Source organism: Cebus imitator, unplaced genomic scaffold (assembly GCF_001604975.1).
Source record: "Cebus imitator isolate Cc_AM_T3 unplaced genomic scaffold, Cebus_imitator-1.0 Scaffold472, whole genome shotgun sequence".
Classification (NCBI taxonomy): domain Eukaryota; kingdom Metazoa; phylum Chordata; class Mammalia; order Primates; family Cebidae; genus Cebus; species Cebus imitator.
Window position 1 is genome coordinate 213,626 of NW_016107787.1, and position 25,193 is coordinate 238,818.

At 41.4% G+C, this 25,193-nt stretch overlaps 1 protein-coding gene across 1 annotated transcript in view; it reads left to right on the plus strand.

The window, feature by feature from the left end:
- Positions 1–9,577: 9,577 nt before the first annotated feature.
- Positions 9,578–25,193, plus strand: part of FERMT2 (fermitin family member 2) — a 140,454-nt gene continuing 124,838 nt past the window's right edge. Inside the window, exon 1 of the mRNA XM_037732767.1 lies at positions 9,578–9,673. The gene's annotated coding sequence lies outside the window, so the exon portion shown is untranslated. The remainder of the gene's footprint in view (positions 9,674–25,193) is intronic.

Sequence of the window (25,193 nt, forward strand, 5' to 3'; positions counted from 1 at the left end):
TTTCCTTCTTTTTTTTTTTTATTTTTGGGGGGACAGGAGTTCACTATGCTTCCCAGGTTGATTTCTCAACTCCTGGGCTCAAGTGATCCTCCCACCTCTGCCTCCCAAAATGCTGAGATTACAGGTGCGAGCCACCATGCCCAGCCAATCAGCATTGTCATCACTTTGTGCTTACCAAGTTCTAGGTACCTTTCTAACTGCTTTACGTGTATTAACTTATTTAACCCTCACAACAAGTCTATGCGTGTAGGTATTATTTTTATTCTATTTTTACATAAGAGCAAACGGAAGTAGAGAGAAGTTAAACAACTCTCCTATAACGTACAACTAGTAAGGGCAGAACCAGACATGAGATGAGCATTCCCAGAAGAGCAATGGGTAGGGGGTTTCAATGAAGGAGGAGCTAAACTGGCGTTGTCTGCTGACAAAAATTCTTCTTGGTTCCTTATAAGACAAGGGTGTGGGTGTGTGTTGTGTATGTGTGATACCTTTTCTGTTCTGTTCCCTAGTCAGCAATAATCAACAACTGTGAGACTGTTCACAAGTCACAGGTCGTTTTTTTCTACTTTGCTTCCCTGCCAGACTGTTTCCTACAACTATAGCAAGATAGTGTGCTTCTTCATTTTACCCCACCTCCCCCTGCCACTCCTCAGTGCCCCCTGGAAATTCCTGCAGCCAGCCTAAGCACCCTGTTCCCATCGGTTCTAACCAGGGAGTGTTGAGTGCCTGTCATGATACACCATGTGGGAGAATGTGTCTGAGACCCAGGCTGCAGGTTCCCTCCTGGGGTCTTCACCAGCCCTCACTGATCTTTACTGCAAGCCTTTCCTCATTATTCTAGATCAGGGTTTGTAGGTGTCCTTTATGGTTCTCCTTTCCCTCCTTCCTAACAGAACCTCAGCTTCATTCATGCATCCAGCACTTCCACATGAATCTTCAGCAGCCCAGGAGATTCAGGGGAAGAAGGCTATACAGGTATTGATCGACTTACGACCTATGCAACTTACGACCATTCGACTTTACGACCACAGTCGCTGGCCACGACTGCTCCGTGTCTGGCAGCGCAAACGTTGCCCAGCTGGGCGTACGACAGTGCGGACCAGCTTCCGGCAGCACTACCATCTCCGCGTGCATATAGCCTACTCAACTTACGACCAAATCGTGTTACAACCGGTCTGTTGGAACCAATCGTGGTTTAAGTCGAGCACTAGCTGTATCGCGATTCCCACTCAAGGTGTGGGCTCCTATTGGCCTCATTTCAGTAATTCCTTCTTCCCCCTTTTGCCAGTGTTCAGTCATCTAGATTTGAACAAAACAGCACATGGCATTCCCTTTGGTGAGAGTTAAGGATCCAGGGGCCGGCATGTGAACTAAATTGGTCCACCAGGATGTTTACTTGCTCTCTCACCTAGTGGATACAGATAAGGACTTATGCAGCCAAAATTTTTATGGGTCATGATAGGAAGACAAAGGGAACCAGCCTTCAGATGAATCCTATGGACAACAGCAAAGAGAGGCAGGAAAACTGGGGTTGATGGATGCTATTGTTGAGCCTGTCAATCTTTGGACTTCTTATATGAATTGTACATTTCCTTGTTTCAGAAACCAATCTGAGTCAGTTTCTGTGTTTTTCTTAATTTAGCTTTTTTTTGTTGTAACTTCTATATTGGATTAATTACAATCATTTATTTTTAAGGATGTTCAGAACTAGTAGCTCTAATTACCTTTAAGAATTCTTTTCATCTAGACTTTATCAAAAGGTGTGATTAGCTTCAAAACAGAGAGCAACAGCATTGCCCAGGAAAAGTGCACCCTTGCAGTAATTGTCGTATTCCAGAAGCAGGGGGCAGCCCACAATATTGCTTTCGGATACCCCTCCTTAGACTCCCCACCTCCTGTCCTGTTTGTCTGTTTGCATGTCTGTCATCCACCACTGGAGTGTGTGGAGTTCTCAGGGGTGGAAATGGGCTCCTCCCCACCCAACATCTTACTATAGTGCCTGCCTGTTACTTAAAAATGAACGGATAAATACCAGGTGTAGCACCCAATGTTTCTTTCCAAATTTCACAGTGATTCCAAAGGCCCTTAGGATGCCTTAGGGATAAAAACTGAAATCAAAGTGGCATCCCAAGTAAGTAAATGAAGGCTGGGTGGAGTAGAGACTTCTCTGTATATTCCTTCTGTGGAGGGCAGAATGAAATGTTACAACAGAGTCCCCTCCACTCCCAGCTTAATTTCTCGTTGTGTTGTATGTGCTAAATTTGTTGTATGTTGGTTGCATCGAAAAGTCTGAGTGGTCCTTAGTACTCTTCTTCCTGCAATGAAAAGTAAAGAAGCTTTTGTGCTTCAGGCCCAGCACAGAGGATTGATTTAAGTGAACTCTAAGGAGGATGGCAGAGTGGCTGGGGCTTGGAACAAGGCATTTCCTCATGGCAGGGTAGCTGGGAAGGGGTAGTTTTAACAGGCTTTCTGGAAGTGACAAAGACGGGATTCCATTTGCACACAGATGAAATGATGGATTTTGAGTGAGCCCCAAATCCAATGACTCGTACCCTTATAAGAAGAGATGGAGATTTGAAACGCAGATACACATAAAGAGAAGTTTGTGTGAAGGTGGAGGCAGTAATTGGAGTTTTGCTGCCACCAACCAATGAACACCCAAAGCCACCAGAAGCTGAAAGAGGCAAGGAAGAATCCTCCTGTCAGGCTTCAGAGAGAGCAGGGCCCTGCCAACACCTTCATTTCACACTTCTGGCCTCCAGAGCCATGAAAGAATGCATTTCGGTGGTTTTAAATCACCCATTTCATGGTGATTTGTTAAGGCAGCCTTAGCAAACTAACGTAGGATACATCCGTATCAGAGACTCCGATCCATTGGGCCTCTGATTATAAGTGATCAAGAAGGATCACTTCCATAACTTACCTAACAATTGATGATTCAGACCATTTTTCATATTGCTAACTGCATGTGTAACTTTTTAAAAATAACCTGCAAAAAAAATAAATAAATAAATAAAAATAAAAATAACCTGCAGGCCAGGCACAGTGGTTTATGCCTGTGATCCCAACATTTTGGGAGACCCAGGCAGGAGGATTGCTTGAGGACTGCTTGAGTTCGAGACCAGCCTGGCCAACATGAGGCCAAGATGGGATAAAACCCATCTCCACTAAAAATACAAAAAATTATCTCATGCCTGTAATCCCAGCTACTTGGGAAGCTGAGGCAGGAGAACTGGTTGAACCTGGGAGGCAGAGGTTGCAGTGAACCAAGATTGTGCCACTGCACTCCAGCCTCTGCTACACAACTGTCTAGTGCATTTGGCCATGTCTTAAAAAATAAAATTAAAAAATAAACAAAACCCTGCCTATATTATAAATGCTTAGAATTATCTCTAAATTCAGAGTGTACAAGAAGGAGCATCATTTGATACCTCTGGTGATAGGGACTAGATCAGAGGAACAAAAGTAGAGGAGAAACGTTTTAAAATATATACCCTCGCACTGTTTACGTTTTTTTAATCTTGTGCCTTTCTTTTCTTAAACACACACAAACACACAGTTAAAGAAAAAAAATAGCATGGCATTCCTATTGCTGCTTCTTTATTTATTTATTTATTTTTTTTAAGATAGGTTTTCACCATGTTGGCCAGGCTGGTCTTGAACTCCTGACCTCTAGTGATCCGCCCACCTTGGCTTCCCAAAGTGCTCGGGTTACAGGCATGAGCCACCACGCCCAGCCTTCCTATTGCTTCCATAAGCTGTGATGTACTTGCCACAGAGTTACATAAAAGTATCTTTTAATCACCAATTGCTTAATCAAAACCAAACTATTAATTTGTTTATATAAAGAATGATGATATTACTATTAACAGTTTGGCAAACACCTATAAAATGCTTTGTTATGTCACTACTGCCTGAAACCTGTTTGCAAATCAAATATGTTCTTTCTTCACTTGCTTCATTTCTTCATTATAACTTTGTTTGAATTGTTAGGGTATGTTTGTACCTTCTGTAACGTGCTTGAATAAAAATGAAGGCAGGCTGTAATGATTGTTACAACTAGTCTGCTTTAAAAAAAAAATGGGAGGATCCCAGGACATAGGCCATTTTAGGTTGCTTATTGTTTTTTTACCAAATGGAAAGCTGAGATGGGCTCACATGTGAAGTGAAGTTTAAAGAGAATGAGTATAACTACATCTGTCAGTATTTCTGGAGACCCAAAATAAAACTCTACTAATTAATGCTCATTCTTTCTTTCTTTCTTTCTTTCAAACATATTGCCTGCATGTGCTTTGTAATACGTTAGAGGCTAAGGATTTATAAAAGCTGTAAAGTGGGAACCTGCTCTCAAGATGGGGCAGACCTGTAACTGAGTATGTATGTACGATTCACCCTGATAGGTGCAATATAGCACACAGCAACCCACGTAAAAATGGTGAATTGCTGTGTTCGGGAGCTTCAAGAGGACGGCTTATGTGGTAAAAGTCATAGAGATGATTCATGTTGTTAATGGATTCATGATGGACTCTATCATAATTCCATAACCATACTTCCAGGTCATCTAAACAGATGACTTCTCTTTCTCTTACACTGTCAACTTCTTTGATTATTGGTAGGCTGGAGTGCTGTGGCATGATCTTGGCTCAGTGCAACCTCCACCTCCCTGGTTCAAGTGATTCTCCTGCCTCAGCCTCCTGAGTCACTGGGATTACAGGCATGTGCCACCATGCCCAGCTGATTTTTGTATTTTTAGCAGAGATGTGGCTTCACCATGTTGGCCAGGCTGGTCTCGAACTCCCAACCTCAAGTGATCTGCCCGCCTTGGCCTCCCAAAGTGCTGGGATTGCAGGTGTGAGCCACTATGCCCAGCCAGTAGTGTCTATTTCTGATGTGTTCTTAACAACTTTCAAGGACCTGAGTGGGCTCATTCCCATACATTATGGGAAGATGACAACCATCAAATAAGAGGAATAAATTGGAAGCAGAAAGAGGTTTCACTGTAAGGAAAGTAAAATAAAGAATCTATACATTTTGAAATTAAAATTTTACATTCTCATCCAATTCATCTATTTAGTGATTTGGTCCATGCCCTACACTGCACTTGGCAATTTTCACTGTTAAGAGCTGGACCTAAGTTCATAAAACCAGTCACAGTAGTGTGGGTCTTTCAACAGTTGAGTCTATTACTTAGTACAAACCAATCTTGCTGAAGGACATTACTTACATATGTCCTTCAGGTGTGTGTAAGAGGTGGCAGAGATGCTAGCTGCTTCCTTACCACATACTCTTCTTCCTGAGCTGGAGTCTAGGCCACATGCCCCAGCCCCTCTGACAGGGAGGAGTGGCCATGTGGCTGAGTCCAGCCAATGGGATGAGCTGGAGTGATGAGTACCACATCTCCCAGGTCTGGCTCCTTATGACTTCCCATGCTTGATCCTCTTTGCTCTTTGCAGCTGGCTGGAATGAAGATGACCCCTGGGGCAACCCTGAAAGCTTGAAAGCCACCAGTTATAAACAGCAGAGCCTCCGTCAGCCCGGGTGCCCAAATAACTACATGAAGGAGGCACTCTGCTGGCCGTTGAGGTGTACCCAGGACTGCTACATGAACAAGAAATAAAGTCTACGGTATTTGAACGTCAAACATTTTAAGGTCAGTGTGTTACAGTGGCTGACTTTTTCTAACTTACATACTTGCCTAGCAAATTTTTCTCTTTCATTTTTCTTTGCAGGGGTGGGCACAAGAAAGGATAAGGGAAATGTACTTATGTGTGTCAGATACCTTTCATTTGCCCGTCTAGACCCATGCTCCCTCCTTCTGTATCCTGAAAACTGACCCACATGTCTGGGCCTCTGAGCTCTCTGACTGTTGGAAGATGAGAAGGAGGGAGGGGAGGGAGGTCAGAATATTTCTTGCCCTGGTTTTCTTCCTGCGAGATCCCTCGGGCTGGCTACGTCACTGCTCCTCTGCACTGGCCTGTTTTACACAGCTCTCTCACTCCTTGATTCGGGGATGAGTTCCCTGCCCTTTTCCATTTGGACCTAGGGCTGTGTTATCAGCCAGGATGCTACAAACACAGGTTACTACAGTATCCCTTGCAGGGACTTTGCCCTATGCCCAACTTTGTTGTGTCCCTCTGTAAATAAACCTTCCAAGAATTGTCGTCCTTTGAGTGTGCATCTGTTTTTTGTTAGCACTCTGATCAAGACAACTGTTTGCTGTCTTCATTCTCAAAAATAATAATACCAAATATTGCACATATTATATTTCCAGAACCTAGTAAGGCTCTTGTACATTATAGAGCAATCAATCATAAGCAATAATTCACAGGCAAATTATTACATATCCCTCTTCCAGTGGTGCCTTGAATTTTCAGCATCTCCAGGTTCACCAATCGTCACAATCCAAACCTAATATATAAGTCCCCTTAGTGTCTAGATCAGAATCCAAATTCCTTAGCCTGACATTCGGTGTCCTTCATAATCTGGTCTCCCTCTCCTGTTCTCCCAATGCAATTTCTCTGCCCTCCCAGGAGGATCGTGACTGTGTGACCATCTCTCCCTGGAATCCCCTGCCATCTTCCTTTTCACTTTACTGCTGGTAGTCTTAAAAACTCAGCTCACCTGTCCTGCTGAAAAACTCTTTCCCCATTGCCTACACCTCTGATACACCCCTCCCGACCCATACACCTATTCGCATTCAAAGGTTGCAGTAGCTGCTCCCCTGCTCCCCCGGGAGGGGCCCACCCGTGCCATGCCACTGCCTGCCAGCCCCAACTCCTGGACTCTGTCGCTCTTAAGGGCTGAGATCGACTACTCTTGATGTTCGAATCTTCATACTAGGTACTGGACAAATGTTTGCCAAATGCACGCATCTCCAGCAGTTTTGGGCTTTTATTAAAAACTTTCAAGAACACTGAAATTCCTGGGGAGGACATGGATAAAGCAGAGATAAGGAGAAGGGTGTGTCCTTTTTTTCCCATTCACTTCTCTATGTGAGCTGGAGACTTGGAGGAAGAGTCCTGCTTCTTTTCTGGAGGCTCTGAGCCTCTTACTTCCCCATGGAATGAAGAAATAAACCATCATCCCTGCCTTTAACGTGATCCTCTCACCACAGATGCCAGTGACTAGAAACCAAATGACTGAAGTTTGTCTCATACACATGTATTTTTTCTTATTTAGTTTTTGTTTTTGTTTTTTTGTTTTTTTTGTTTTTGTTTTTGAGACAGAGTCTCACTCTGTCGCCCAGGCTGGAGGGCAGGGTGTGGTCTCGACTCACTGCAGCCTCCACTTCCCAGGTTCAAGCAATTCTCCTGCCTCAGCCTCCTAAGTAGCTGGCAGATGCCCACCACCATGCCCAGCTAATTTTTATATTTTTAGTAAAGACAGGGTTTTGCCATGTTGGCTAGGCTGGTGTTGAACTCCTGACCTCAGATGATCCGCCTACCTCAGCCTCCCAAGATGCTGGGATTATAGATATGAGCCACTGCACCTGGTCTAATTTAGTTTTTTTAATAGGTAATATGTTATCAGGAGTCAAAACCAAAATACATAAAAATTTATACAGTGAAGCCCGCCCTAACCCATGGCTCCCATTTTCCCAGTTTCTTCACTCTGTAGGTAAGCACTCTTCTTAATTTCTTGCATATACTTAGTTCCAGCGTTGTTTGATATACATAGAAGCAAATTATAAATATACATTCTTACATGTCTATTTTTGTTTTGGGTTTTTTTTTTTTTTTTGGATACAGGGTCTTGCTCTGTTGCCCAGGCTGGAGTGCAGTGGTTCAATCATGGCTTACTGCAACCTTCACCTCCCAGGCTCAAGTAATCCTCCTAGCTCAGCCTCCCAAGTAGCTGGGACCACAGGTGCCCACCACCACGCCTGACTAAGTTTTTTATTTTTTGTAGAGACAGGGTTTCACCGTGTTGCCCAGGTCGGTCTCGAGCTCCTGGGCTCAAGTGATCCACTAACCATTCAAAGCGTTGGGATTATAGGCATGAGCCACCACACCCAGCCCATTCTTACATTTCTCCCTTCTTTACCCAAGTATGACATACTTTGCCAAGCTTTGCTTTTTTAATTGATTTTTTAAAATATATTTTAGAAACCTTTCCTTATCTGTTCATTTCCTCACCTGTTGCTTCCTAATTCTTTTGAAGAGCTGCATAGTATTCCATCATCTGGATATGTTCTAATTTATTTAACAAAACCTTTATTGATAGACATTTGAGTTCCTTCTCATCTCTTTTTGAAAAGAATGCTTAAATGACACATTTAATTTTGATATGATGTCATATGATTTGATGCATAAATCTTTTAACTTTTGACTTTGTACATTTCAAAAAACGTTTCTTTTCATCTGGGAGCCAACCAATAAGTGACACTTGCTAAAGGATAAATTAAGGTTAGACAATGGATCAATAGCCTGAAAAATTATTCAACTTTATGAGTTCATTTCTGGGCATTTATCCATAAGAATGTTGGAAGATAGGGCAGAGTATGAGTTCATTTCAATGGAGCAGGCAGCGTATGTGTAAACTTTGTAGCTTCTACCAAAGTCGTTTAAACAAAACGGCATTCCAGAGTTCTTCTTGGTAAAAAGTTCACTCATTTTAGTACTACTGATGATCAGTAATATTTTAAATTGTACTGGAGCTGCTAAAGCAGCAGAGGTTTATGAAAAGCAGAAAGGCTCAGCATGTCCATCCACAACCAGTGTCCCATTGGCCTTTTGAGGAAGGTATAATATATCCGTTTCAAAACTTGCCTCATTCCAGAGGCTGAGAGGTCACTTGTTGATTTTCTGACTGTTCTCCAGTACAGAACAGACAAGTGCGGGATTCTGGATGTTTATCTTGAGCATACACTGCTGTGAAGGCTGGCATCCCATTTGACCAAAGGAGAAATTCCATCCAGCCGCCCCTCCTATGCAGCCTGTTTGGCAGAGCCTGGTTGTCAAGGCTGTCCAGTGAGGAGAGCCCTCAGACATGGCGTATGCTACCTCTGCTAAAGGACAGAGTGATGGGTTGGAAAGGGCCAGTTGAATATTACCAAGACTTACCACCGGCTTGTAAAAGAGCATTTCCTCAAAGAGGGCTAATAGGGCTCATTATGAAGCTATTTAGCCCAGATAATAGCTGGGCTCAAGAACAAATCTGTAAGACACAGACTTATCCCCAATCAGAAAGGCTGGACCTCCCAGACCCACTGAGGCAGATTCAACTGCAGACACTCAGTGAGGCCATGCTACCCTCGACCAAAGCTTTCTTGTAGGGCCCAGAGGCATAAACTCATTTAAAGCCAAGATACGTAAGGTGCTCTCTTTGCCTGAACTCTTTACATGTATATCTTATACTTACCAACATGAAGATTATTTTCTGAGTAAAGGAAATAAGAAAAAGTTGCAGGCAAGAAAGATTAGAGGTCTAAGTTAGAGGGAACTGTTGCTAAGATACATGGGTTTAAAACAACTTTTATGCATAGTTTTTACCAATGTTGGCTTTATTTGGAGTGTTAGCATTCCTTACCCTTTTTGAGTTTCTGGTAATGGTATATATGTATTTTTCAGCTTTCTGGAAAGCTCTCCCATCAACTCACTACACTTTTTCTAAGCAGTCATCAGTTTGGAAACCTTGAGTTGGATGAATCTACTGCACTTCTGACATTTATCAGGTAAAAAATTTTAAGTATATTGCTGTTTCCCCATGTGCTTATTTTCCACCGTAAGTTTTCAGTGACTACCTGTGAGGTAGGCCCAGTTTCGTTCACTTGGGGGTGGATTAATGAGCAAAACTGGCAAAATCATGTTTCTGCCAATATCTACTGAAGGATGTAGTGGTAGATGAATGACGTTTTATATGATCAATAGTTGAATATGGGTTAGTCTAATAAACTTAATTCTAGGGCTTCTCAGGTTCAAAGCCCTGAGCTTGGCATATGGTCCTGAGAGAAAAGTGAACCTTTCTGTTGATTGCTTTCCCTTTTCTCCTTTCTTCCCCTTCAGTTTTTCCAGAAATCTCCTTGACATTTCCCCAGCATAGAGACACACACACACAACTTGTCTTTGTCCTATATTTAATCTAAATACAATAATAACTATTTGTATCTCAATTCTGTTATTTTTTCCCATAGTCTACATTTCTTACTTTTGTGCTTGGGAGAGTTCTATCTACTACAGAGTAAAGGCCACACACACACACACACGCACATACACACACACATACACATTTTTGTAACCTCGTGACAAACTATAAGCACTTAAGTGCTTAAATTTTTTTTATTGTGACAATATCTGTATGTTTCAGTTATCTGTTGCTGAGTAACAAAAACCCCCCAAAATTAGTAGCTTAAAACAACAATGATTTATTAGCTTAAGATTCTGTGGATTAGAAATTTGGACTGGGCTGAGCTGGTTGGTCCTTCTGCTTCATGTAACATTGCGTGGGCTGGCTCACTGGGCTACATTCAGCTATGAGTTTGGCCAGGACTGGAGTGTTCCAGCTGTCTTCGGTCTTCTCTCCAGTTGTCTGTCTCCCGCAGAATGGGACTTTTCACATGGCAGCTGGCTTCCAAGATGGAGAGCAGCCTTGGAAATTACACAACATCACTTCTGCTACACTTTATTTGTCAAAACAGGTCCCAGGGCCAGCCCAGATTCCTGGGGAGAGGAAACACATTCGCATCCTGTTGGGGGAGTGGCAGGGTCACAGTGTAACAGGTTGTGCAAGATGGGAGATGGTGTTGCAGCCCTCTCTGGAAACATGAGCTACCACACTATATAGACTTGTTTTATGTTAGTTGATAATTTAATATAAATCCCTGTTCTAGGTGGTAGTAACGAATCTAGCATTAGTTTGTTTTCCCCTTGTATGTCCATCTTCTCATTGATTCGTACATTAGCTTGTAAAGAATGTCTTGAGTTATAATCCTGAGTTCTGTATCAGTCAATATTTTCGGCTCCAAGGCATATGAAGCAATTCTAGCTAACTTAAGCAGAAAGCTTTGTTGTTGTTGTTGTTGTTGTTGGTTTATCAAGTAGCCTACAGAAGGCAGGAAGGTTAAATAACTAAACTCGGAACATGGGCAGAATCGAAGGACGGCTGAGCAGGAAGGCAAAGCCACAGTGATATCACAAGGACACTCTGGACAGGGCCCAGCTGCTGATGCTGTACACACTGTGCAATAGACACTGTTTCTGCAGGGCTGTCAGCACCACCATTCCTGTGCCTGGGGCGGGTGATTCTTTTTCTCCTTGATGGCTCCAAGTCCTGGATAGGAATAACCGATTCTATTTGCTCCATTATCAACCAGGAAGTGAAGAGAGAATCCTTTCAACTTGAAAGGTTGGGGCTGAGGGCATTCTATCTCCTACCAAAACTTACATTATGGAGTACTGTCCCCAAATACGAAGAGCTATCTAGTCCTGTACATTCAGTAGTCATTGCCCAAAGCAGTAAATTGTCATAATCTGGCCCCTGCTACCTCTCCGACCTCAGCTTCTACTCACTCTGTTCCAGTCTCAATGCAAAATACCAAACATGTTCCTGTCTTGGGACCTTTGCATATGCTTTTTTTGTTTTTTTGTGTTTTTCGTTTTTGTTTTTGTTTTTTTTTTTTTTTTTTTTTTTTTTTTTTTTTTTTGAGACAGAGTCTCACTTTGTGGCCCAGGCTGGAGTGCAGGGGCACAATCTCAGCTCACTGCAACCTCTCCCTCCTGGGTTCAAGTGATTTTCCTGCCTCAGCCTCCTGAGTAGCTGGGATTACAAACATGCATCCTCACTCCCAGCTCGTTTTTGTATTTTTTCAGTAGAGACGGGGTTTCACCATGTTGATCAGGCTGGTCTCGAACTCCTGACCTCATGCCCACCTCAGCATCCCAAAGTACTGGGATTACAGGCATGAGCCACCACGCCCAGCCACATATGCTGTTCTCATGTCTGAAATACTCTTCCCCAAATATCTATATGACTCCCTTTCTCACCTTATTCAAGTCTCTACATAAATAATACCTTCTTATAACACCTCACTGCAGCCATTCTATTGAAAATTGTAAACCCGAGAGGGAGGCAGGGCAAGACAGCTGAATAGATGCCTCCAATGAGCATCCCCCTCCCCGACAAAAACATGAAATTGAACAACCATCCACACACACAAAAAAGCACTTTCATAAGAACCAAAAATCAGGTGAGCAATCACAGTACCTGGTTTTAACTTCATATTCCTGAAAGAGGCACTGAATTGGGTACAGAAGACAATCTTGAATCGCCTACATCACCCTTGCCCCATCCCCTGGTAGTGGCCACATGGTGCAGAGAGAGAATCTGTGTGTTCGGGGAGGGAGAGCACAGTGAACATGGGACTTTGCATTGGAACTCAGTGTCGTCTGGTCACAGCAGAAAGCAACACAGGGCAGAAGTCAGCACCCACGGAGGGCGCATTCAGACCAGCCCTAGCCAGAGGGGAACCATTCATCCCAGTGGTTGGAACCTGAGTTCCGGCAAGCCCTGCCACCGCAGGCTAAAGTGCTCCAGGGTCCTAAATAAACTGGAAAGGCAGTCTAGACCAGGGGTCCTTAATCCCTGGGCCATGGACCAGTACCAGCCCATGGCCTGTTAGCAACCTGGCCGCACAGAAGGAGATGAGTGGTGTCTGAGTAAGCGTTACCGCCTGAGCGCCATCTCATGTCAGATCAGCGGCAGCATTAGATTCTCATAGCAACGTGCACCCTATTGTGAACTGTACACACAAAGGACCTAGGTGCACGCTTTAAAATCTAACTAATGCCTGATGATCTGAGGTGGAACAGTTTTATCCCAAAACCTTCTCCTACCTCTGGTCCATGGAAAAAATGTCTTCCATGAAACCAGTCCCTGGTGCCAAAAAGACTAGGGACTGCTAGTTTAGGTTACAAGGACTGTAATTCCTGGGCAGGTTCTGGTGCTGTGATAGGCTCAGAGCCAGTGGACGTGGGGTGCACACAACCTAGTAAGACACAGCTTGGAGGCTTAGGGAGTGTTGCATCACCCCTCTCCCAACCCCAGGCAATGCAGCTCCCAGCTCCAGGAGAGACTCCTTGTTTCCATTTGAGCAGAGAAGAGGGAATAGTAAAGAGGATATTGTCTTGCAATTTGGATACCAGCTCAGCAACAGCAGGATAGGGTAACAGGCGGAGCCCTGAGGTCCCTACTCCAGGCCCTAGTTTTCAGATGACATTTTTAGACACACCTGGGCCAGAAGGGAACCCTCTGCCTTAAAGGGAAGGATCCAATCCTGGCAAGATTCACCACTTGCTGACTAAAGAGCCCTCTGGCCCCAAACAATCAGCAGTGGTAGCCAGGCAGAACTTGCTGTGGGCCTTGGGTGAAACTCAGAGCCATGCTAGCTTCAGGTGTGACCCAGCACATTCCCAGCTGTGGTGGCTGTGGAGATACTCCTTCTACTTGGGAAAAAAAAAAAAAAAAAAAAAAGGAAGCGTAAAGGGGACTTAGTCTTGCAGCTTGGGTACCAGCTCGGCCACAGTGGGGTAGAACACCAAGCCAGCTGCTGGGATCCTCGATTCAAGGCCTTGGCTACTGGAAGGCATTTCTAGACCCACCCCAGGCCTGAGGAGGAGACCACTACCCTGAAGGGGAAACAGGCCTGGCAGCATTCACACAAGCTGACTGAAGAGAATTGGGACTTCAGTGAACTTTGGCAGTAGCCAGGCAGGACTCACTGTGAGCCTGGAACAATGGTGGCCATGGGAAAGACTCATTTGCTTGAGGAAAGAGGAAGGAAGAGTGAGAAGAACTTTATCTTGTGGCTTGGATGCCAGCTCAGCCACAACAGAATACAGCACCAGGTAAAATCTCAGGGTTCCTGACTCCCAGACAGTATATCTGGACCTGTCCAAGGCCAGAAGAACTTACCTCCCTGAAGGGAAAAACACAAGCCTGGCTGGATTCACCACCTGCTGATTATAGAGCCCCTGGGCCTTGAATGAACATAAGCAGTAGCCCGGCAGTGCTCACTGAAGCCAGAACAACATTGGGTCTCACAGCCTTGGTCTCACAGCTCAGCGTAAAGAGAGAGAGAGACTCTGTTTGTTTGGAGGAAAGTAAGGGAAGGTAACAAGAGTCTCTGCCTGGTAATCCCAGAAATTCTCCCAGATCTTATTCAAGTCTACAAGAACCATGGCATTACTGGGCTTGGGAGTACCCCCTAACACAGGTACGGCTGCAGTGACCAGAGACTTAGGTCACAACACCCAAGTCCCTTAGAAAGCCTTCCCAAGAAGGAAAAGTACAAACAAGCCCAGATTGGGAAAACTAAAATAAGTACCTAACCCTTCAATGCCCAGACACTGACAAACATCTACAAGCATCAAGACCATTCAGGAAAATATAATCTCACCAAACAAACAAAGTGAGACGCTAGTGACCAGTCCCAGAGAGACCAAGATAAATGACCTTTCAGACAGAGAATTCAAAAAAACTATGTTCAGAAAGCTCAAAAAAATTCAAAATAACACCAAGAAGGAATTCAGTATCCTACCAGATAAATTTAACAATGAGATTAAAATAATTAAAAGAATCAAGCAGAAATTCTGGAGCTGAAAAATGTAATTGGCATACTGATGAATGCATTACAGTTTTTTAATAGCAGAATTGACCAAGCAGAAGAAACAATTAGTGAGCTTGAAGACAGACTATTGGAAAATGTACAGTCAGAGGAGACAAAAGAATAAAGAAGGACGAAGCATGCCTACAAGATCTAGAAAAGAGCCTCAAAAGAAAGAGATTGGGGTAGAAGGTTTAATCAAAAGAATAATAACAGAGGACTTCCCAAACCTAGAGAAAGATATCAGTGTTCAAGTACAAGAAGGTTATAGAGCACCAAGCAGATTTAACCCAAAGAAGACTACCTCCAACATTTAATAGTCAAACTCCCAAAGCTTAATGATAAAGAAGGGATCCTAAAAGCAGCAAGAGAAAAGAAACAAATAACATACTAAGGAACTCCAATACGTCTGGCAGCAGACTTCTGAATGGAAACTTTACAGTCCTGGAGAGAAAAGTATGACATACTTGAAGTGTGGAAGGAAAAAACTTTTACCCTAGAGTAGCATATCTGCTGAAAATATTCTTCAAACATGAAGGAGAAATAAAGACATTCCCTGAAAAGCAAAAGCTGAGGGATTTTATCAACACTAGACATATCCTATAAGAACTGCTAAAGGGAATTCTTCAGTCCGAGAAAAACGACATCAGTGAGTAACATGAAATCACTGGAAGGTACAAAACTCACTGGTAATAGTAAGTACACCAAAACACAGAATATAACGCTGTAATTGGGATGTGTAAACTACTCATGTCTTGAGTAGAAAGACTAAAAGATGAGCCTATCAAAAATAATAACTACGACAACATTTCAAGGCATACACAATATAGAATATAAATGAAAACAAAAGTTAAAAAGTAGAGGGATGAAGTTAAAATGTAGAGATGTAGCATTTTTATTAGTTTTTTCTTTGTTTGTTAGTTTATTTATGCAATCATAAGTGGCTGGGCACAGTGGCTCATGCCTGTAATCCCAGCACTTGGAAAGGCCAAAGCAGGTGGATCACTTGGGCCCAGGAGTTTGAAACCAGCCTGGGCAACATGGCAAAACCCCATCTCTACTAAAAATACAAAAATTAGCTAGGCATGGTGGCTCACGCCTCTAATTCCAGCCACTCAGGAGGCTGAGGCACGAGAATTGCTTGAACCAGTGAGCCAAGATCATGCCACTGCACTCCAGCCTGTGCAACACAGTGAGACTCTGTCTTCCAAAAAAGTAAATAAACAAGTCATAAGTTTAAAATAATGGTTATAAGATATCATTTGCAAGCCTCATTATAACCACAAATCAAAAAATATACAACAGATACACAAAAAATAAAAACAGAAGGGGCTTCCACCAAGATGGCCGAACAGGAACAGCTCTGGAGCGCAGTTCCCAGCAAGAGAGACACAGAAGGTGAGTGATCTCCGCATTTCCAACCAAGATACCAGGTTCATCTCAATGGGACTGGTTGGACAATGGGTGTAGCCCAAGGAGGGCAAACCAAGGCAGGACGGGGCACTGCCTCACCCAGGAAGTGCAACTGGCCGGAGGACTTCCCTGCTGTCCAACAGAGGACATTGGGGACTTTTCCCCTCCAGCACTCCAGTTCAGATACTACTTCTTCCTTGGCCTGTACAGCCCACAGACCAGAAGATCCCCCCCAAAAATTACATGGTCTCTAACACAGACCTGAGTGGCTGTTCCAGCCAGCACAAATCTGGTGTGGCTCTTTTAACTGGCGCTTGGAACACCTGCAAGACAGGGCCTCCCACTCCTCAAACAAAGGGGAGCTGAAGGCAGGGAGCCAAGTGATATGGCTTGGCAGGTCCCACCCCCACGAAGACCAGACAACTGAAGCCCTCTGGCCTGAGAGTTTCACAGTCAGTACATCAGTTTGAGCTCCACCCAGAATGGTCGAGCTCAGTGGGGGGAAGGGCATCCGCCATTGCTGAGGCAGTTCTAACCTTCCCTGTGTAAACAAAACTGAGAGAACAGCCAGACCAAGCCCACAGCAGCTCAGCAGCACCTCTGCAGGCAGACTGTGACTAGACTCCTTCTTTGCTGGGCAGGGCATCCGGGGACAGAGCACCTGGGAAAAGGGGCAGTTGTGAGTTACACTGTAGCAGACTTAAACTTCCCTGCCCAGCAGCTCTAAAGGGAGCAGTGAAGCTCCCAGCACAGCACTTGAGCTCCAATAAGGGACAGACTGCCTCCTCAAGCAGCTCCCTGACCCCTATATATACAAAAAGATGCCTTATACAGGACAGCTCTGGCTGACATCTGGCGGGTAACCTTCTGGGACAAAGCTACCAGAGGAAAGAACAGGCTGCAATCCTTGCTGTTCTGCAGTCCCCTCAGGTGATTCCCAGGCAAGCAAGATCTGGAGTGGACCTCCAACAGTCCTAGAGCAGAGGGGTCTGACTGTTAGAAGGAAAACTAAAAAACAGAAAAAATAGCTTCAACATCAACAGAAAGGGTAACCACTCAGAGACCCCATCTGAAAGTCACCAACTTCAAAGAACAAAGGTAGATAGAGACACAAAAAACTCTTCAAAAAAATCAGTAAATACAGGAGCTAGTTTTTTGAAAAGATCAATAAAATAGACAAACCACTAGCCAGGCTAATAGAAAAGAAAAGAGAAGGATCAAATAGATGCAATAAAAAATAATAAAGGCTATATCACCATTGAGTCCACAGAAATACAAACTACTATCAGAGATTACTACAAACACCTCTATGCACATAAATAAGTACAACTAGAAGAAATGGATAAATTCCTGGACACTTACACCCTCCCAAGACTAAAGTAGGAAGAAGTTGAATCCCTGAATAGACCAATAACAAGGTCTGAAGTTGAGGCAGCAATTAATAGCCTACCAACCAAAAAAAGTCCAGGTCCAGATGGGTTCACAGCCAAATTCTACCAGACATACAAAGAGGAGCTGGTACTATTCCTTCTGAAACTATTCAAAACAATACAAAAAGAGGGAATCTTCCCTAACTCATTATATGAGACCAACATCAACTAATACCAAAACCTGGCAGAGACACGACTAAAAAAGAAAACTTCAGTCTAATATCCATGATGAACATTGATGCAAAAATCTTCAATAAAATACTGGCAAACTGAACTCAACAGCACATCAAAAAGCTTATCCATCACGATTAAGTAGGCTTCATCCCAGGGATGCAAGGCTGGTTCAACATACACAAATCTATAAACGTAATCCATCACATAAACAGAGCCAAAGACAAAAACCACATGGTTATCTCAATAAATGCAGAGAAGAGCTTCAACAAAATTCAAAAGTCCTTTATGCTAAAAGCTTTCAATAAACTAGGTATCAAAAGAATGTATCTCAAAATAATAAAAGCTATTTATGACAAACCCACAGCCAATATCATACTGAATGGGCAAAAACTGGAAGCATTCCCTTTGAAAACTGGCACTAGACACGGGTGCCCTCTCTCGCCATTCCTATTCAACATAGTATTGGAAGTTTTAGCCAGAGCAATCACGCAAGAAAAAGAAATAAAGGACATTCAATTAGGAAAAGAGGAAGTCAAATTGTCTCTATTTGCAGACGACATGATTGTATATTTAGAAGACCCCATCGTCTCAGCCCAAAATCTCCTTAAGATGATAAGCAACTTCAGCAAAGTCTCAGGATACAAAATCAATGTGCAGAAATCACAAGCATTCTATACACCAACAACAGAGAAACAGAGAGCCAAATCATGAACGAACTGCCATTCACAATTGCTACAAAGAAAGTAAAATACCTAGGAATACAACTAACAAAGGACATGAAGGACTTCTTCAAGAGCTACAAACCACTGCTCAAGGAAATGAGAGAGAACACAAACAGATGGAAAAACATTCCATGCTCATGGTTAGGAAGAATTAATATTGTAAAAATGGCCATATTGTCCAAAGTAATTTATAGATTCAATGCTATCCCCATCAAGCTACCATTGACTTTCCTCACAGAACTGGAAAAAACCACCTTAAACTTCATATGGAACCAAAAAAGAGCCCACATAGCCAAAACAATCCTAAGCAAAAGGAACAAAGCCAGAGGCATCATGTTACCCGACTTCAAATAATACTGCAAGGCTACCATAATCAAAACAGCATGGTGCTGGTACCAAAACAGAGATATTGTGAATACTAGCCCTTTTTCAGATGAGTAGCTTGCAAAATTTTTTTCCCATTCTGTTGCTTGCCATTCACTCTAATCATTGTTTCTTTTGCAGTGCAGAAGCTCTTAAGTTTAATTAGATTCCATTTGTCTATTTTGGCTTTTGTTGCCATTGCTTTTGGTGTTTTTTGCCATTGCTTTTGGTGTTTTTGGTGTGTTTTGATTTTTTTGAAGAGTTTTTTGTGTCTCTGTCTCCTTCAGTTCTGCTCTGATCTTAGTTATTTCTTGTCTTCTACTAGCTTTTGAATTTGTTTGATCTTGCTCCTCTAGCTCTTTCAATTTTAATGATAGGATGTCAATTTTAGATCTTTCCTTGCTTCTCATGTGAGCATTTATTGCTATAAATTTCCCTCTAGACCAACAGAACAGAACAGAGGCCTCAGAAGTAATGCCATACATCTACAACCTTCTGATCTTTGACAAACCTGTCAAAAACAAGCAATGGGGAAAGGATTCCCTGTTTAATAAATGGTGTTGGGAAAACTGGCTCACCATGCGCAGAAAGCTGAAACTGGACCCCTTACTTACACCTTATACAAAAATTTACTCCAGATGGATTAAATATTGAAACATAAGACCTAACACCATAAAAACCCTAGAAGAAAACCTAGGCAATACTATTCAGGACATAGGCATGGGCAAGGAATTCATTACTAAAACACCAAAAGCAATGGCAACAAAAGCCAAAATAGACAAATGGGATCTAATTAAACTTAAGAGCTTTTGCACAGCAAAAGAAACAGTGATTAGAGTGAATGGCAAGCAATAGAATGGGAAAAAAATTTTGCAGGCTACTCATCTGACAAAGGGCTGATATCCACAATCTACAAAGAACTAAAACAAACTTACAAGAAAAAAACAACCCCATCAAAAAGTGGGCAAATGATATAAACAGACATTTTTCAAAAGCAGACATTTATGCAGCCAACAAACATGAAAAAATGCTCATCACCACTGGTAATTAGAGAAATGCAAATCAAAACCACATTAAGATACCATCCCACACCAGTTAGAATGGCGATCATTGAAAAATCTGGAGACAACAGATGCTGGAGAGAATGTGGAGAAATAGGAATGCTTTTACATTGTTGATGAGAGTGTAAATTAGTTCAACCATTGTGGAAAATAGTGTGGCAATTCCTCAAGGTTCTAGAAATAGGAATACCATTTGATCCAGCAATCCCTTTACTGGGTATATACCCAAAGGATTATAAATCATTCTATTATAAAGATACATGCACACATATGTTCACTGTGGCACTGTTTACAATAGCAAAGACTTATAAACAACCCAAATGCCCATCAATGATAGACTAGATAAAGAAAATGTGGCACATATATACCATAGAATACTATGCAGCCATAAAAAAATGATGAGTTCGTGTCCTTTGCAGGGACACGGATGAGTCTGGAAACCATCATTCTCAGCCAACTGACACAAGAACAGAAAACCAAACACCACATGTTCTCACTCATAAGTGGGTGTTGAACAATGAGAATACATGGACACAGGGAGGGGAACATCACACACTGGGTTCTGTTTGGGGGTGGGGTACTAGGGGAGGGATAGCAGTGGGTGAGGAGGTTGGGGAGGAATAACATTGGGAGAAATATCTAATGTAGGTGACGGGGGGTGGAGGCAGCAAACCACCGTGGCATGTGTGTACCTACGTAACAATCCTGCAAGATCTACACATGTACCCCAGAACGTAAAGTATAATAATAAAAAAAAAATTAAAACATACCACCAAAGAAAATCATACTCACTAAAAGAAAGACAGGAAGGAAAGAAAGAAAGAAGACCACAAAACAACCAGAAAACAAATTTTTAAAACTACAGTAGTAAGTCCTTACTTATCAGTAATAACATTGACTGTAAGTGAACTAAACCTCCAATCAAAAGACATAGAATAGCTGAATAGATTTTTTAAAAAACCCATTGATCTGTTGCCTATTAAAAAAACACACCTTACCTGTTAAACACATATAGACTTAAAGGGATAGAAAAAGATATTTCGTGCCAATGGAAACAAAGCAGAATAGGAGTACCTCTACTTACATCAGACAAAATAGATTTCAAGACAAAAATGATAAGAAAAGACAAAGAAGGTCACTATATAATGATAAATGGATCAATCCAGCAAAAGGATATAACAGGTGTAAATATCTATGCACTCAACACTAGATAATTCACATATATAAAGCAAATATTATTAGAGAGAAAAAGGAAGACCCCAATACAATAATAGCTGGAGATTTCAGTGCCCCACTTTCAGCATTGGACAGATGATACAGGCAGAAAAATCAACAAACATCGATTTAATCTGCACTATAGACCAAATGGACCTAACAAATATTTACAGAACATTTCATCCAGTAACTACCGAATACATATTGCTTTCCTGAGCAAGCACATGGATCATTCTCAAGGACAGATCCTATGTTAGGTCACAAAACAAGTCTTAACAAAATTCAACAAAAAGTTGAAATAATATCAGGCATCTTCCCTGACCACAATGGAATAAAATTAGAAATCACAAGAGGAATTCTGGAAACTATACAAACACATAGAAATTAAACAATGTGCTCCTGAATGATCAGTGGGTCAATGAAGAAATTAAGAAGGAAATTGAAAAATTTTTTGAAACAAATGATAATGGAAACACAACATACCAAAGTTTATGGAAAACAGTGGAAGCAGTACTAACGGTAAGTTTATAGCAATAAATGCCTACATCAAAAAGGTAGAAAAACTTCAAATAAACAACTGGAAAAGAAAGAGCAAACCAAACCCAAAGTTGAAGAAATAATAAAGAACAGGGCAGAAATAAAAGAATTTGAAATTTTAAAAAATATGAAAGATCAATGAAACGTTGGTTTTTTGAAACATTAATAAAAAGACAAATATTTAGCCAGACTAAGAATAAAGAGAGAAGATCCAAATAAAAATCAGAGATGGGAAAGGAAATATTACAACTGATATTTGAAGAAATTTGAAGGATCATGGGCACTATGTACAACCATATGCCAAAATATTGGAAAAGCTAGAAGAAATAGACAAATTCCTAGACACACACAACCTACCAGGATTAAATCATGAAGAAATTCAAAATGTGAACAGACCAATAACAAGCAGTGAAAGTGAAACCATAATAAAAAATCTCCCAGCAAGAAAAGCCTAGCATCCAATGACCTCAAAGGTGAATTCTACCAAACATTTAAAGAACTAGTATCAATGCTGCTCAAACTATTCTGAAAAATAGAAGAGGAAGGACTCATTCTATGAGGCCAAACTCATTCTCTTTGGTATCACCCTGATACCAAAACCAAAGACACAGAAAAAAAGAGAACTATAGGCCAATACCCCTGATGAATATTGATGCAAAATTCCTCAATAAAATGCTAGCAAATGGAATTCAACAACACATTCAAAAAATTATTCATCATGACTCAGTGGGACTTATTCCTGAGATGCAAGAATGGTTCATCATACACAAATCAATAAATGTGATATACCACATCAACATAATGAAGGACAAAAACTATTTGATCATTTCAGTTGGTGCTGAAAAAGCTTGATAAAATCCAACATCCCCTCATAAAGACTCTTCAAAAAAATTGAAGATAGAAGGTACATACCTCAACAAAATAAAAGCCATATATGACAGACCCACAGCTAGTATCATACTGAATGGAAACTGAAAGGCTTTCCTCTAAAGGAGGCCCACTTTCACCACTGTTTTTCAACATAGCACTGGAAGTCCTAGCTAGAGCAATCAGACAAGAGAAAGAAATAAAGGGCATGTATACTGGAAAAGAAGTCAAATTATCCTTGTTTTCAGATGAGATAATTTTATATTTGGAGAAACCTAAAGACTCCATCGAAAAACTATTAGAACTGATAAATGCAGTGAAGTTGCAGGATACAAAATCAACATACAAAAATCAAGAGCATTTCCATATGCCAACAGCAAATGATCTGAAAAAGAAATCAAGAAAATAATCCCATTTACAATAGCTACGAATAAAATAAAACACCAAGGAATAAACTTAACCAAAGAAGTGAAAGGTCTCTACAATGAAAGCTATGAAACATTGATGCAAGAAGTTGAAGAGGATGCCAAAATAATTAGGAAGATATTCCATGTTCATGAATTGGAAGAATCAATTTTGTTAAAATGTCCACACTACCCAAAATAACCTACAGATTCAATGCAATCCCTATTAAAATATCAATGACATTTCTGTGAATGTCAGAAATAGAAAAATTAATCCTAAAATTTATATGGAACTACAAAAAAACAAGAATAGCCAAAGCCACGCCAAGCAAAAAGAACAAAACTACAGGAATCACATGACTTGACTTCAAATTATACTACAGAGCTATAGCAACCAAACAGCATAGTATTGGCATAAAAACAGACACATAGACCAATGCAACAGAATAGAGAACCCAGAAACAAATCCACATACCTACAGTGAATTCATCTTCAACAAAGCTACCAAGCATAAACATTAGGGAAAGGGTAGTCCCTTTAATAAATGGCACTGGGAAAACTGGATATCTATATGCAGAAGAATGAAACTACACTCCCATCTCTCGCCATATACAAAAATCAAATGAAAATAGATTAAAGACTTAACTCTAAGACTTCAAACTATGAAACTACTACAAGAAAACATTAAGGAAAACCTCCAGGACATTGGTCTGGGTAAAGATTTCTTGAGTGTGGCTAAGTGCAGTCACTCATGACTGTAATCCCTGCACTTTGGGAGACTGAGGCAGGCAGATCAGCTGAGGTCAGGAGTTCGAGACCAGCCTGGCCAACATGGCAAAACCCCATCTCTACTAAAAATACAAAAATTAGCCTGATGTGGTGGCGTGTGCCTATAATCCTAGCTATTTGGGAGGCTGATGCAGGAGAATCGCTTGAATCTGGGAGGCAGAAGTTGCAGTCAGCCAAGATGGGGCACCTGCACTCTAGCCTGGGTGACAGAGCGAGACTACAACTCCAAAAGAAAAAAAAAAAAAAGATTTCTTGGGTAATACCTCACAAGTATAGGCAACCAAAGCAAAAGTGGATAAATAGGATCACATCAAATTTAAAAGCTTCTGTACAGGAAAGGAAACAAAGTGAAGAGACGAACCACAGAACGTGAGAAAATACTTGCAAACTATCCACCTGACAAGGATTAATAACCATAATGTATAAGGAACTCAACAACTCTAAGGAAAAACCTCAGGTGATCCACCCGCCTTGGCCTCCCAAAGTGCTGGAATTACAGGCATGAGCCAGTGTGCCTGGCCATTCCAATTTTTAAATGGGCAAAACTGAATCCTACTGTATCCATTAGAAAAAGTAAAAATAAATGTGCGAGAGATCTGAACAGACATGTATCAAAAGAAGACATACAAATGGCAAACAGGTATATGAAAAGGTGCTCAGATCATCAGAAAAATGTAAATCAAAACTATGATATCACCTAATCCCAGTTTAAATGGCTTTTATCCAAAAGACAGGCAATAATGAATGTTGGCAACGATGTGGAGGAAAGGTAACCCTTGTGTACTGTTGGTGGGAATGTAAATTAGCACAACCACTATAGAGAACAGTTTAGAGGTTCCTCAAACAGCTAAAAATAGAGCTACCACATGCTCCAGTAATCTCACGACTATGTATATACCTGAAAGAAGGGAAATTAGTATATCAAAGAGATATCTGCACTCCCATGTTTATTCCAGCACTATTGACAAATATAGCCAAGATTTGGAAACAACCAAACTGTCTGTCAGCAGACTAATGGATAAAGAAAATGTAGTACATATATACAATGGAGTACTATTCCACCATAAAAAGAATAAGGTCAGTCATTTACAACAGTACTGATGGAATGGAAGGACATTATTTTGAGTGAAATAATCCAGGCACAGGAAGACAAACATCACATGTTCTCACTTATTTGTGGGATCTAAAAAATTAAAACAATGAACTCATGGAGATAGAGAGTAGAAGATTGGTTACCACAGTCTGGGAAGGGTTGTTGGAGGGGAGTGGGGAGGTTAATAAATACAAAAAATATAGTTGTATGTATATTGTATGTTTAGAATGAATAAAATACAGTATTTGATAGCACCATAGGGTGACTACAATCAACAATAATTTATAATACATTTTAAAATAAAGAGTAGAATTGGATTTTTTTGTAACATAAAGAGAGGATAAATGCTGCAAGTGTTGGATACCCCATTTAACCTGATGTGGGATGTGGTTATTATGCATCATATGCCTGTATTAAAATATCTCATGTACCCTGTGAATATATACACCCACTTTGTACCATGTTCTTTCTTTCTCTCTCTTCCTTCCTTCTTTCTTTCTTTCTTTCTTTCTTTCTTTCTTTCTTT